Genomic DNA, 15,569 nt, shown 5'->3' with positions numbered 1-15,569 from the left:
GGTCTCTAGCAAATTAGTGATGGCTGATGGAAAACTGCTCCCAGAGTCCTGCCTGTTATTTCCCCAATGACAGTGTGTGTTTCTGAGGATGACTGTTCTGGCCACATTGTTGTGCATGTTGTATAAAATAAGGTGGGAAGGTCCCTAAAATGGGGCCTGGCCCCTCACTTAACCTGCTCGTGAAAAGCATTGGCACATTTTGTCTGATTCTGAAGAGTCCTCCGGTCATCCTTCCCTTCAGCTGTAAAGGAAAACTGTCGCACTGAATTCCTCCCTTGCACTTGATGCCCCCAGTCTCTCTGTGTCTCTTGGATTCAAGGTAGATGCCTATTCCTTTCTGCCCTGCAGAGCTCTTCCCATTTCCTTCTTGCTGCCAGCCTGCTGCAAAAAGGAGCCCATCGTGCTCCCAGCCAGAAGAATATGCACCGACAGTGCAGATGCCACCATTCTGATGTAGCTGGCTCATGTAGCCTCACCACCACATTCATAGAATCACAGACGTTTTGGGTTAGAAAGGACCTTAGAGCCCCTCCAGTTCCAACCCCCTGCCACAGGCAGGGGCATCTTCCGCTAGACCGGGTTGCTCAAAGCACTGTTCAGCCCAGCCCTGAACACTTGACCAAGGGTCAATGAGTTACACCACAGGCATGTTAATGACAACCAGCACAATGGCACAGCCCTTTGGTGAAGTCCTCCTACACCTTCAAGGGATGCCGTGTTGGTTTTTCTTTAAAGCCTGGGAAGCTGAGAGTAGCTAAGTATCAACGCACTTGGCTCCTTCTTTCTCATCCTTGTCCACAATGCAGCCAAAAACCTATCCTCATTTTTACCTATCCCCTGAACAATCACTGTAAACAAACCCAGAGGGAATTAGGATTCAGTCAAAGGGACAACAGCCCTTTTAACACTTTGGTGGTAGGCAATAGCTAAGGCTGCAAGAAACACCCCCCAGCTCCAGACCCTGCACCAAAGCCTTGTGCATGGGAGCAGCTGCACAAGGGCAAGCACCACGGATGGGCCTGCCTCAGTGGCACTTCTTCCATAGGTCGCTGGTCCACAGAGATGTGCATTGTCACATTGCTCCTTTTCTGTTCCCGGTGTTTCATGACTTTGGCCTTAGCCAAAATAGTATGTAGGTTTGGTGGGTATCCAAGTGACACGTTAGAAAGAAGCAAACAGCACGTATTATGGAGAGGAGAAGGAGTCGATCCCATGGACTCCAGGCTTGAAAAAAAGAAAAAAGAAACAACATAAAGGAAGCAAATTGTTGGGAAATCTCATTCTTTTAGGTAATTTTTGTTACCTTGGCATATGTAATCTCCTTCTGAGATGATGGAATTGATTCACCCTGCAATTTGACTGCCCTTGTCTTCAGGTCCATCTTCATCCGTGAGACGTTTCTCAGCCCCGTTGTTTGCCCATAGCTGGCATGCCATGTCTTGTCCTGCCTGCCGGTTGTCCCTTGTGGGTGCTGCTGCGACCAGCTCATGTGGGTGGGGGATGAGCTGACTTACTGTGCAAATAGAGGGGATGAGAGGCTGCCCAGCTGGATGGGTACAGGTCCTCCCTATGGCCCTCCCCACCAGCCGGGGACTTGCCCTGCATGCTCAGCCTGTGACAGCTCTGCTCAGAATGTCTCAGGGCTGACCACAGCTGAAAACCTCCCATGTGGCTCCTATCAGCCAAGTAACCTTTGCTCAAAGCATTTGGCCACACCTGTGCCATTCACAGCTTCTTCACCTGTCAGCAGGAAGGAGGAAGGAAAGGAGGAAGAGAGACAGAGGGAGGGAGAAAAGGAAGGAAGGAAGGAGGCTGCATTCAGCATTTACCTCCAGCAGCCAGAGCCAGAGCAGCTGAGAGTCACCGTGGGAGACGCTCGCGATGTCCTCGCCAGGCTCCACCACCTCTTTGCCCAGCGGCCTGTCTGTCCTGACGACTTTCCCAGATGTGCTCTTCATTCCTGAAATTGTGAGTGCTGGCTTTTCCCTGGGGGAGGGCAGATGCTGCTTGTGGGCATCCAGCACGCTTCATGCTGCAGGCGTCTGAGGGTCAGACTTGGCACTAAGCGTGTGGCTCAGGAGCCACAAGGTTCTGGGGCAGCCACCTCAAAGAGAAACAAGCCCTATGCTGGGGCTTGGAACTTCTCCTTTAGTTTGCAGGGGCATGTTGTTGTGTCCTTGAAACCTTTTGTAATTTCTGCCTGGTGAACTTAAAGGGGCTACTGGTGGGTTAGGTTGCAAATTGAGCCAATGAATTAACTGGAAGATGAGTTTAATAGCAGATACAGGCAGAGGATAAACTGCTTGCTTAAAGCAGGGGCTAAAAGTTGTCTGAGGTTAATTGCTTGCAGCAGCCAAGAGCCCAGGCTGCTGAAGCTGTACTGCTGCAGCGTTCCTGAGCTGGAGGTGAAAGAGCTGGATCTGTGTGTGTGTGCAACAGTGGGTGAGCAAAGGAATTAGTTTAAAGCAGGTGGTATTGATGTGTAGAGAAAGGCTTTCCTTCAGCTGCTCCCAATATGCTCTGGGGACTTGCCCTCTGTGCCCTGCACCTAAGAATAAGCTCCAGGTTTTCTGCAGCTGCATGAAAAAGGGTGAAAAGTCCCTGCTGAGCTCCTGGCTGGGCAGACACTCGCCAGCCATCCCTGCCACTGGTTGTGTTAGTCCTGGTGCTCATTGTGCCGTTAACCAAGGTAGTGGCTGTGCCTCGAGCTGTTTGAAATTCCTGTCTCCAAGGGATTTGGCAGAGCTGCTTGCTTAATGGGACCGAAAAATAAAAGCACCCTATCCCTTGGTTTGGGTAGGGTCTGGAAATGTGCATCCCGAAGGCTCAGGAACCACCCAGGAAAGAAGAACGCTGCATAACCAGATTTCCCCATCTCCAGAGGTGTATGACTCTAGGTTGTGCAGCTGTATTATCTCTGCTGTGTACAAAGGAGGCGGCTGCCTTGAATCCCAGCATTCGGAAGAATAAAGAGTTTCCCAGTCTCTAGAGGAATGTGAGATTGACTGCAGTGGGTTCATAGGGTAACCACAGAATGAAAACAAAAATTGGGATTTAACATACTGAGAAAGTCTTGGAAATGCCAGAAGGTCCTGCCTGCAGCTCAGGCGATTGCCACATATGGATGTGCTGATTAAAACTATCCTTTTTATTCTCTGAGTCTGGGTTTAATTCTTGTGATCTATTTTATTTGAAGAGCTTTCTGCATATATGGATAGCCAGGCCTACGTGGAAAAGCTGAAAGAGGCTGAATACTGACATGTTTGCTTTGTAGAAGGTGATGAAAGAGAGAAGTTTTTCTTAGACTGGTCCCCAACTTGCTGTGCGTTGTTACTGAAAGCTTCTTGGCCCTTCCCTCAGTTTTATGAGTCTGCTGAACAGCACCATGAAATCTAAGTCACTAATGAAACCATGTCAAACATACTTGCCTGAGTGAGAAATCACATCCTGCAGAAAGGGGAGATGGCGAGTGGTAAGAAATGAGAAGTGATGCTTCTCCCCCCAGCCTTGCATCTCACCCCAGTTGTGTTGGATTTTAAAGGAGCAACTGTAAGGCTTTCTCCAGGACCTTTAGCTGCAATGCTGTCATGGTGTCGCACATGAGTTATTCCAGGGACTGCATGACTGTTCAAGTGTCAGTCTTTGGTTGTTACAAGAGACATCGAACCAGCAGCACTTTGCAAGACCTGTTTTCACTCAGATATCTGCAAGGTCTCAACCACATCTTCGATTTAGTGTATTGATTTGTGAAATGGAAGCAACGAAGTTTCCTTCAAGTGTGGGCTGCCACAAATGATGTGGCATTTTTGGGGTATCAGATCTGAAACTTTTTTCCCACTTGCGGAATGCCTCCACTGCATTTGTATTGAGTTGTGTGATTTGTATGAGTAGGCACTTGGATGCTGGACAAAGCTGGCCTGGGACACAGTGGTGATCAGACTGATTTTACAGTCAGTGAGGCTCTCTTACCGCTGGAGATTTGCCTGCAAATGCAAGGCCAGTCAGTGATGAGGGATGGGTCTCCTTTCTCTGCAGTGTGGGTTCAACGGAGGAGCTCCTCATCATAAAATACTGCATAGACTAAACTTCGCACAGGTTCTGGGAATAAGTGGACTGATTTATAGCAGAGATAAGCTGCTCAGTACGTTCTGGTGCAAAGGCACCACTTTGCAGCTCACACGTTCTTAGCATGGGATATTGTGCTATGAAAGCAGCAATAAAAAACCCTAGAGAGTAAAATTGGCCATATTACCTCCTTTCAGCCTGTTCTCTGTCCTTTCAGGGTAACGTTTGCACGTGGCTTTCGCTAAGGCCATGCTGTTTGTGCAGTTGGGCTGGGTTTGACACCACTCCTTTCAGGGATCTGCCACTCTGCCTGTGAACCAAATGTGCCCTTCCGAAACAAGCCTGTTCATTGAAACCAGCATCCTGAGCACACTGATGTGGGCAGTGACAGCAAGAGGCAGGATTACAGCGAGGCTTTGTTTGGGTCACCATCAGAGACAGATGCTCCAAGCTAAATTCCCAGTTAACTCGTGCGATGGAAATCATCCTAAGAGCCTCCCTTTGCAAGTGTGTCTTGTGGTCACCCCATGAACATGGAAGTTGTTCAATGACTGCAGTTTCCAGGCTGGGTTTGGGGTTTGTTTTTTAATGTAAATACTATAAAACACAAAGCTTTTAATGTGGGTCTTAACAGGCAAGGCTGCTTCCACTGGATCTGATCCAATGACTGAAACAGTGAGGGATAGGAGAAGCTGTTTCTGATAAATACTCTGGCAAGGCTTTTAAAGGGGAGGCAAAAATTTTTCCTACTTGCAAAGCGGGAATTGCCTGCGCTGTTGTTGGAGAACATTGGTGTTAGAGGGAGGAAGTCTTGGGTAATCAAAAGGTAATCAACAGGTTTAGGTAATCAAAGACCTGATTCCATTGTTTACTCTTAAAGGCCTTATGACTGTCAGCTAGTCTACTCTTGCTGGGATTAGCAGGACTGCTATTTGTTCTGATGCAATATTTTGTATTTCTTTCCAGCATCTTCTAAAGAAGAAGAAAACTCCGCTTTTGAGGTGCAGCCATTTCTTCTCTGCAGAGAGTAAGCAGTGAATACAGAGCAATAGAGATGGCAACTCTTGAACAGGAAAACAGCATCTTTCTTTCAGTTTTGCACACATAGTAAGGGATATACATTTTTGGTTTTAGGCCTCCGATATTGATGCTGGTACTGACCAGCTTTATTGTTGGCCATTGTAGCCTTTTCAGCGCTTAAAAGTAATAGTCTGTATATATTTCAAGCTTCTTAATTCATAAACTCAAGCTGCATTGCCCCACATACACTCAGATTTACAGCTGGTTGACATCTGGGCATTGCGTTTTAATGCATCAACAACTGATTTCTGATTTTGGGGAACCCCTCCCACCCACCCCCCCAAAAAAAAACAAACCGAAAACAACCAACCAAAACAACAAACACCCAAGCCCCAAAAAAAACAAAGTAAGACCACCACCACCACCAAAACAGCCAGCAACTGCAAGAACCAAACGTGGCCTCATCTAGCAGAGCCAAACACAAGAGAGATGTTATTTAATTTCTAGTATGTTCCTGCTTGTGACTACTTGCCAACTCTGGGCATTGTGCTGGCTTATTTTTCACAGAAACGTCTGCGGTTATTGACCAAACAAGAGTTTCATACCATTTACAGTGATTTTTTTTTTTTTGTTTTTGTTTTTGTTTTGTTTTGGTTTGTTTTTTTTTCCTAGACCTACATTTTTTTCACTGTTACTGTTTTTCCTAATGTCCAAACTGCCCATTAACATGCCTTTTAGGGACTTGTTTTGTACAATAATGCTGCTTTTTATTTGGATTCTGCATTGGCAAGAAGGATCTCAGACCAGAAAATGGTGGTGTGCTTTTTCCTTTCTGTTAGCATGTCCTGGAATATCCAGCTAGCCACCTGGTTTGCTGTTAGATGCCTCTGTTCATCCCTCATGCTGTCATTTTGTGGCAGAGTTGAACCAAGTGAATAGTGGGCTGCTTCTAACAGGCAGTTCCATCTATCTGCCTCTTTATGTCTTGGCTGAAAACAACCCCTTTCTGTAGGGCTGGTGTTCAGTGGGTGTTGATCTCACTTACCCAGTGCCAAAATGTGGTGGGAAGATGGTGAAGAAGGTGAGGTAGCTCCATAGAATGGCAGGGCAATCTTACATAATCTTGTGTTGACCACCCCTCCCTTTGGCCGTGCTTGTCTTCTGGTCTCATTGCTCTGCTGGACCATCCTGCCCAAAGTATGTCCTTGGGAAGGGGAGGTGAGGAAGGGACCATTATCATGAGAGCTCCATCAGCAAGACTGTTTAATCCACTTGGAGTGAACAGAGCCAGGATAGTCTTTCCCCACCCACCCTCTCTCAAAGCCAAATGTAGTGCTTGCTCATCTACCGAGAAAAATGGATTACAGTCAATGGTTAGTATTAATCTGCTTTCTGGACAGGATGCAGTTCTCCAATCTGGGAGGAGTTACGAAGTTAGGGATTAAAATTCCATTTGGAGATGTAAGTTACTGAGTTGAGCCATGACCCTTAACATGCTTAGGTGATCTGTCAAATGCAACTGACATCTGAGGTGTCAGCAGTATTGAGTTCTGCCCAGATGAAGGAAGGCGAGGCAGGATAGCCCCTAACCTCTATTTTTCCTGCAATTGCCAGGCTACTTCGTGTTGGAGGGACGATTGTATTGCTGCTGAGCCACGATCTCCACAAGCGCACGGATGACATTACCAAGTGTACTGAACGTGACTCTGCTGCTGCCATTTCTGATGGCACAGGTGAAACCACCACTGCAAAAGCCCTGCAAGCAGATAGGAATTCTTCCTCCTTAGTGAATGGTGTTGAAGAATCCTTTCTCAATAGCAGACAGACACGTTTTGGCTCTCTGGTTCTAGATGGTGTCTATGGGGTTAGTCTTGGAAAGATGGATGCTTTCATATACAAATATAAGAAGATTTCTACTGCTGGGAATCAGTAGCTCTCTTGCACTGTGCCTAAGTGAACTTGAGCCCTTGTACACTTGAAAAGCAGCATGGCAGTGATCTGCTGGAACCCTGCTAATCCAAACAACTGCTTGCATTTGTTAGCTCACCTCACTTCCTTTGGATGTCCTATGGTGCTGCTTTTCCCTCTTTTTTTTTGGGGGAGAGTTGGAAGATGCCTACTGGTGTTTCAAGTATTACTACTATGAAATATTGTAATGAGATGAGAGGCCTCATTGTTTAGGCAAAGAGTCTTGGTATTGGGAGGACTTTCTCTGGGAGAGAAGATCTTCATTTGCAGAACTGGAAAAAAAAAAAGATATTAAATATAAGTGGGTTTTCACCAGTATTCAATATTTCTTTAGGAAGCAGATCTTACCTGAAGAAGTCTCCAGCTCTTTTTGAGGTCTGGATGTATGTTTTACCTTGCAGTCTTGTATTTTATTTTAAAGCTCCTTTCTGATGAGTTTGAAATGTCTCTGTTGAGATCTCTTAGTGGAAAATAAACTATTTTTGTATTAATTCTTTGTATTAATTTTTCTATTCTTTGCAGCATTTGCACGTGTCTAACGGGTGTGCTGTAGCTTTTTTAAGGGGAGAAGCTTCTTTCTATCAGAAATAATGTTTTTTTTCCCTTGATAATGTTACTCCATTGGCACAATGTGGAAGATGGAAAAACTTGCCAAGTGGATGAACGATTAGAAGTGAGTTCTGCCTGCAAAGAAGCATGTGGAAAAATTCTGCTGAAGAGAAAGGTGTTAGCAGTCCTTTTAGATAATGCAAAATGTATCTGTAGGGGGGAAATAGTCTAATTCAAAGCTTTGCATGTCTGCTGAGCTGACAGAGAAGTATTTTTGTAGAGAATGATTGCGGATTGCTTTCAGTTGCTCTTTTGGACAATGATTTGCAACTTGTCAAGCTGGGATGGACTTGTGCATTGTATTCATTCCTCTGCAGTGATTAGCATGGAGACACTTCTGCCTTTTGTGTTTCTGTTTTCACTGTCGCAAAGAATTTTATTGTGTAGGGTGGACAGCAAAGTGTAGAAGAGTTATGTTTGTTTGATGGTGAAAAAGAGACACTGCCCTGTCCTGTTCGGTTTCAGGAAATACTCCTGGAGATAAAAGAGGCAGTTGCTTAATTTTTTTTTGTGTCTTGTAGTTCCTTCCTTTCTCATTTAGAAAGACTTGTGTCTCTTGGTATGAAATTGCCATTCTAATTGTGCCTAGTCCCAGGCTCTCTGTATTTTATGCTGTTCTTTTAGGGTTTGGGTTACAAGTGCTGCATGCAGGATTCTGACAGAGACCATATCGATAATTTGTCTGGTTTGCCCTCATTCAGGTACCTTTGGTTTTGGTGGTCAGTGGATATTGATTAAAAGCATCTTCTGAGGTGACGGTGGGTCTGTTTCTTTTGTTCATATGGTTATATCATTGTATGTGAGGGGGAGGGTGAGGAAGATCTTTGCTGTGGTTTAATAAAGGTTGAACTTCATTTACCATCTCACAGGTCATTCATCGTGTGTGGGTTGACCCCACAGAAGGTTTTCAGCATCTCTCTAAAAGAAATGCCTCCTTTTCCTTCCCCCTTTACTGAATTTCAAATAGTGAGTGAGATAATCAGTTCCTGCAAAGCTCTGTTGTGCCATGTCTACTTATTTCTGTTCTTTTTGTCATTTATGGCTTCAGACAGTTGACAGATGAAGATGCAGGGCTCTGCAGGGTGCACGTTGCCTGAGATCTCATTTTTCAAAAGAGAAAGCCCTATTTTCTGCTCCCCAGCCCCTTGGCTTGTGAGTTGGTTTTGGTGAGGGGAGACATGTACCTACAGCTCAAGTGCTTCACACTGAAGTCCTCAGATTCTGTAGGCTTCTCTAGGGAACACGTGGTGACTGTTACTGCTGTCAGCCATGTTCCAGTGTCTGGTTTCTGATAGTGCTTCTATCAGAGGATGAGGATGTGTCCAAGGCAGCTGATCCCGAATTTTGACGAATTCCAGTTTTGCAGCATCCTGAACACAAATCTCTCCATGCCCATGCCCTTGATCTCTTCTCCGGGATGATCCAGCAAAGCATCCATTCTTTTGCAGCTTTGCTGCTACTGAAACTGTGCCTTTTAGTTGTGTGCTTTTTCATAGGCGTTTTAGTCATCCTTTCTACTTGATTGACTTTGCAGCTGTTGAAACTTCTTTTGACTTTTCTAGGAATAAATATTGATGTTTCAAAGGCTATAATTTGAGCTTTCATTGCCTTTTGAAGCTTGTCAGGCAGAGAGAGGGGTGGTTGTTCTGCCATCCCGTTTTTACTGCGCTGAGTAAGTACTACAGGGCGTAGTTTCTGTGACTGTGGTTTTGTTAACCGATAATCCATGTCTTGAGTAGGGAGTTTTGTTTGCCTTCATTTCAGATCTTTTTGTTTGACATCACCTTTCTCCAAACATTGCTTTCTAAAATTGTAGCTCTGTTGGGTTTTGGTATCGTGCCTCCTACCAGAATGTGGAAGTTTATTATTTTTAGCATAATTCTTAGGAGTTCAATTCCTGTTAGGTACAGCTTTGATTCTGTAGGACGAGCTGAACTGATGTAACAGCTCACTGTTGCCAGAGAGGGGTGATTCCCTACCCTGCTCCTGGCTCTAGTGCTGCTTACGTGGTGTTACCCTGGCACTCGGTGTGGTGTCTGGGCTGGTGTGGTTGGTTCGCCTGGCAGTGAGCTAAGCAAAAAGAGGGGGAAGTGGGTTTGTGCTGGCTTGGAGAATTGAATCAGCTCCTGAGGCAGTTGTGTGGGTTTGAGGGAAGCTGAAGGGAAGGACTGTAGGGCTGGAAGCAAGGGAGTTGGGAAGCTTCTTGTGTGTGTTTTCCTATAAAGTAGAGCTAATCCAGCTCAGGAAGCCTGTCTGTGCCCTGGGACCAGTTACCCTGTGAAGCAGCAACTTGTTTAGAATCTCTCATCTGCATTTTGTTCAACAATTCACGTAGAAAGTACTCAAAACCTCTCCCCTTTTTCCCCTCCTTTTCAGACACACAGAGCGCACATCTGCTGATGAAGACTCTGCCTGGGGCCACGTTGAGAAGACAAGGGTAATGAAGATGTTAAAATGCTTTTGCAAGAGGCACACAGATTTGTAAAGACCATCAAGGGCTTTTTTCCTTGGTGGCACAGGCACTACGAGAAGATTGTAACAGGAGCAACAGGATTCAGCAATGTCTTTTTCTTGGCTGTATGTATTATTTTGGTGGGCCGTTTTTTTCAGTGGGGAAGCCAGAGGAAATTTGGTCTGCCTTGAATTAAACCGTTATAGTGTCTTTGTGGGCAGGTGACTGGAGCCATGTGAATTTGGACTTTCTGGGGACACAGTCCTGAAATGCTGGTGTGGCTCTGGCTCGCCTGTGACCATCTGCCCCATCATGGTGGAAAGGGGCATCCAGGTACACTCAGGCTTTCCAGTCAGGTGGCAAAACGTTCTTTGCAGGTGCCGTGAAGGGAATACCAGCTCCAGCTGTTGTGTTCTAGAGCACAGCCCCAGCAGGAGCAGCAGTGCCATGTCCAGGGCTTCAGAAGCAACAGCTGTAGTTGCCCCTTTTGCCTATGTGGGCTACTGCACAGGGTCTCAGAGCAGAAGGATTTTCTTCACTGCTGTCAAAAATGTCTCAGCCTGCCCCATTGCCCATTTGCATTTATATGTGTGAAGGCAGTGTGTGTGGGTAAGGAAATAAATGGGCTTAAATAGAGGATTCTGAAGATGAGAGGGAAGGCAGAAAGTTGAGAAACAGGGCTGAACTCCCATAAAAAACCCTAATGTTCAGGTTTGATTTCAATACAGACTGGCATTTAATGTTTTGAATAATTTATTTATAAACTTTGACATACATACAAGCTTCCGTGGACGAGCTTCCGTGGACGAGCTTCAGTGGACGAGCTTCAGTGGACAAGCTTCTTGAAGTCCTGAGAGACATTTCACTGAAACTGATTTGAAAGAACCCGAAAATCTGAAGTGAAAGGTGGCAGGCGCTGTAGAATTCCAGAACAAAATCCAAGCCTCCAAGTCCTCCCAACAATTACAGTGGTGAAGCACTTCCAATGGGTCCAGGGTGTAGAGCTTCCAAAAATGCCCATGGTGCAGAGCTTCCAATGAGCTCAGGCTGGAGAGCAGCCAAACAGCCAAAGATCAGTGAGTGGTTCCCAAAGCCCCAGTGCTGCTGCAGTCCTCGGGGCTGTGCAGTGAAGCACTGCTGCAGGTTGCTGAGCTGAAGCACTGCTCTGTGGCTGCAAGGTGATGCATGCTGCAGGGGCCGCAAGGTGAAGCGCTCCTCAGGGACCTTCCGTGCAGAACTTGCTCCTCCATGGCTGCAAGGTGATGCACGCTGCAGGGGCTGCATGCTGAAGTGCTCCGCAGGGACCTTCCATAAAGTACTTGCTCCTCCATGGCTGCAAGGTGATGCACTCTGCAGGGGCCGCATGGTGAAGTGCCCCTCAGGGACCTTCTGTGCAGAATTTGCTCCTCCATGGCTGCAAGGTGATGGATGCTGAAGGGTCTGGATGCTGAAGTGCTCCTCAGGGTCCTTCCATAAAGTACTTGCTCCTCCATGGCTGCAGGTGATGAATGCTGAAGGGTCTGGATGCTGAAGTGCTCCGCAGGGGCCTTCCATAAAGTACTTGCTCCTCCATGGTAGCAAGGTGAAGCACTTCTCTTCCGTTGTAGCATTGCACAGTGGTTTTCCAAGAGCAAAAGGAGTCACCAAAACCAAAATGCTGAAGTACTCAAAAAAAAAAAAATGTCCAGAATGGAGAGCTCCCAGAAATGTCCTGGGTGGAAAGCTGCCGAAAAAGTAGTGGGTAGCTAATAAAATAAAAAAGTTGAAGCTCTCCAAAAATGCCCTGGATGGAAAGATCCCTAAAAAGACTCCAGGATGTGAGCTCCCAAAATGCTGCCACATGGGGAGCAATGAAACAACCCAAGGGTGAGCAGCACTCCAAAATCCAAAACTTTCCAAAATTGCCTGAACTTGTGGAATTCCAGAAAAAAAACAAATGATAAACATAAAAAAAAAAAAAAAAAAACAAGAAAAACTCAAAAACACTAAAAAAAAAACCAAACACCAAAACCAAAAGCCACGTTCTTATGGAACACCTCAAAGCCGTGTGGGGAAGCACTCAGGGAATGGCAGGCATTGTAGAATTCCAGTAGAAAAAAAAATTAAAAATATAAAGATATAAGAAAATAAAAATCAGCGCTTATAGGACAAAAGAAGAAGCTGAAGTGATCAAAAATGCCCAGGGTGGAAACCCCCATAAAAGCCTCCAGGTTGAAAGCTTCCAAAATGCTGGCACATGGAGAGCTACAAAACCCCCACGGCGAATGGCTCTGGAAACCCCAACAGCTGATGCACTCCTGCAGCGATGCGCTCCTCCAGGGTGTGCGGGGAAACGTGTCAAAGGTGGCAGGCGCTGTAGAACTCCAGAACAAAATCCAAGCCTCCAAGTCCTCCCAGCACTCACAATGGTGAAGCACTTCCAACGGGTCCGGGGTGGAGAGCTCCCAAAACTGCCCATGGTGCAGAGCTTCCAATGAGCTCAGGCTGGAGAGCAGCCAAACAGCCAAAGATCAGTGAGTAGCACCCAAAAATGCCCTGGGTCGAGAGGCGCCAAAACTTAGTGAGTAGCTGCCAAAGAGACAAACGCTGATGCAATCACTGCTCAAGGCCAGGAGCTGATGCACCACGTGCAGGCCTTGTGGGGAAGCACTGCAGAAATGCCGGGAATTGTAGAATTCCAGATAAAAAAGAAAAAGAATAAAAGAATAATCAAAGAAATCAAAGCAAATCGGAAAAAAAAAGTTGAAGCTCTCCAAAAATGCCCTGAATGGAAAGATCCCTAGAAAGACTCCAGGATGTGAGCTCCCAAAATGCTGCCACATGGAGAGTGACAAAACAACCAAAGGATGAAGAGCCCTCCAAAATCCAAAACTTTCCAAAATGGCCTGAACTGCTGGAATTCCAGAAAAAACCCCAAACGATAAAGATTGTCAAAAAAAGAAAAAAACAAAAAAGAAAAAAAGTGGCTCACTGCAAAGCTCTCCAGGCTGCAGAGCTCCCCAAAATCCCTAGAATCAGAGCTGCCAAAACTGAGTGAAAAGAGCCTAAAAGCCCGAAAGCAGAAGAACTCCTTGAGGCCAAGTTCTAATGGAACACCTCAAGACCTATGGGGAAGCCTTCAGGAAATATCAAGAACGTAAAATTCCAGTAGAAAAAACCAAACCAAACCAAATTTGTAGAAGTCCAGATTTAAAAAACCCCAACCAAACCCACAAAAAAACCCAAAAGTCATCACAAAAAAAAAAAAAAAAAGAAAAAAATATCAAAAATCAAAGCTTGTTGGAAAACAGAAGATGCAGAAATGCTCCAAAAATGCACAGGAGGAAAGCTCCATAAAAGCCTCCAGGGTGAAAGTTTCCAGAATGGTGCCATGTGGGGAGCTACAAAAGCCCACATGGTGAATGAAGAGGGAGAAGCGCCCAAAAAACCAAATGCTGATGAACTGCTTGAGGCCACGTTCTGATGCAACACCTGAAGGCCTTGTGGTGAAGCACTCAGGAAATGCCAAGAATGGTAAGTTCCAGAAAACAAAAAGAAACAAAATCTAGAATTTCAGATTAAGAAGAAAATAAAATAATTCAAACCCAAAAACAAAAGAAAAAACAAAAAAAAAACACCCAAAACCCCCAAAAAACCCAAAATAAAATCTAAGCCTCAAACAGAAAGTGCAGCCCTGCAAAGATCCTCAGGCTGCAGATCTCCCAAAGACCCCAGGGCCAGAGCTGTCAAAACAGTGAGAAGCTGCCAGAAAAGCGTATGTTGAAGAACTCCTTGAGGCCAAGTTCTGATGCAACACATCAAGGCCTTGTGGGTAAGGACTCCAGAAATGCCAGGAATGGTAAATTGTAGTAAAAGAAACCAAACCAAACCAACCAAACAAACAAAAAAGCAGAATTCCAGAGAAAACAAAAGCAAAAGAAAAAACCAAGCCCTACCCCCCCCCCAAAAAAAATAAATAAATAAAAGCCTATAGAAAAAAGAAGACGCTAAAGCACTCCAAAAATGCCCAGGGAGCAAAGCTCCATAAAAGCCTCCAGGATGTGAGCTCCCAAAATGCTGCCACATGGAGAGCTACAAAACAACCCAAGGGTGAAGAGCACTCCGAAATCCAATGCTTTCCAAAATGGCCTGAACTTGTGGAATTCCAGAAAAACCCAAATAATAAACTTTATCAAAAAAAAAAAAAAAAACCAAACAAAACCCCCTCCAAAAATAAAACCCAAAAAAAAAGACAAAAAGTGACCCAGTGCAAAGCTCTCCACGTTGAAGAGCTCCCAAGAATCCCTAGGATCAGAGCTGCCAAAACAGAGTGAAAAGTGCCTAAAACCCCAAAACGTGTCAAAGGTGGCAGGCGCTGTAGAACTCCAGAACAAAATCCCAGCCTCCAAGTCCTCCCAGCACTCACAATGTGAAGCACTTCCAACGGGTCCGGGATGGAGAGCTCCCAAAAATGCCCATGGTGCAGAGCTTCCAATGAGCTCAGGCTGGAGAGCAGCCAAACAGCCAAAGATCAGTGAGTAGCACCCAAAAATGCCCTGGGTCGAGAGGCGCCAAAACTTAGTGAGTAGCTGCCAAAGAGCCAAACGCTGATGCAACCACTGCTCAAGGCCAGGAGCTGATGCACCACGTCCAGGCCTTGTGGGGAAGCACTGCAGAAATGCCGGGAATTGTAGAATTCCAGATTAAAAAGAAAAAGAATAAAAGAATAATCAAGGAAATCAAAGCAAATTGGAAAAAAAAAAGTTGAAGCTCTCAAAAAATGCCCTGGATGGAAAGATCCCTAAAAAGCCTTCAGGATGTGAGCTCCCAAAATGCTGCCACATAGAGAGCGACAAAACAACCCAAGGGTGAGCAGCACTCCAAAATCCAAAACTTTCCAAAATGGCCTGAACTTGTGGAATTCCAGAAAAAACCCAAACGATAAAGATTGTCAAAAAAAGAAAAAACAAAAAAAGAAAATAAGTGACTCACTGCAAAGCCCTGCAGGCTGCAGAGCTCTCCAAAATCCCTAGGATCAGAGCTGCGAAAAGAGAGTGAAAAGAGCCTAAAAGCCCGAAAGCAGAAGAACTCCTTGAGGCCAAGTTCTGATGGAACACCTCAAGACCTATGGGGAAGCCTTCAGGAAATGTCAAGAACATAAAATTCCAGTACAAAAAACCAAACCAAACCAAATTTGTAGAAGTCCAGATTTAAAAAACCCAAACCAAACCCACAAAAAACCCCAAAAGCCATCACCATAAAGAAAAAAATAAATAAAATAAAAGAAATCAAAGCTTGTTTGAAAACAAGATGCAGAAACGCTCCAAAAATGCTCAGGGGGGAAAGCTCCATAAAAGCCCCCAGTGTGAAAGTTGCCAGAATGGCGCCAAAAAAATCGAATGTTGAAGAACTTCCTGAGGCCCCGTTCTGATGGAACACCTCAAGGCCTTGTGGGGAAGCACTCAGGAAATGCAGG

The 15,569-nt window shown here is 45.4% G+C and overlaps 1 long non-coding RNA gene across 2 annotated transcripts; it reads left to right on the top strand.

The window, feature by feature from the left end:
• Positions 1–1,706: 1,706 nt before the first annotated feature.
• LOC136014494 (uncharacterized) lies at positions 1,707–6,861 on the top strand. 2 transcript variants are annotated; one of them, XR_010612732.1, is made up of 3 exons: positions 1,707–1,968; positions 5,032–5,092; positions 6,700–6,861. It is a non-coding gene; the product is annotated as an uncharacterized LOC136014494 (long non-coding RNA). The 2 variants fall into 2 exon arrangements; XR_010612731.1 differs by having other exon boundaries at positions 5,032–5,172.
• The last annotated feature ends 8,708 nt before the right edge of the window (positions 6,862–15,569 follow it).

The sequence above is a fragment of the Lathamus discolor genome, chromosome 5 (assembly GCF_037157495.1).
Source record: "Lathamus discolor isolate bLatDis1 chromosome 5, bLatDis1.hap1, whole genome shotgun sequence".
NCBI lineage: Eukaryota > Metazoa > Chordata > Aves > Psittaciformes > Psittacidae > Lathamus > Lathamus discolor.
The sequence above is the reverse complement of the archived record's forward strand: the minus strand, read 5'-3'. Positions and strand labels throughout refer to the sequence as shown.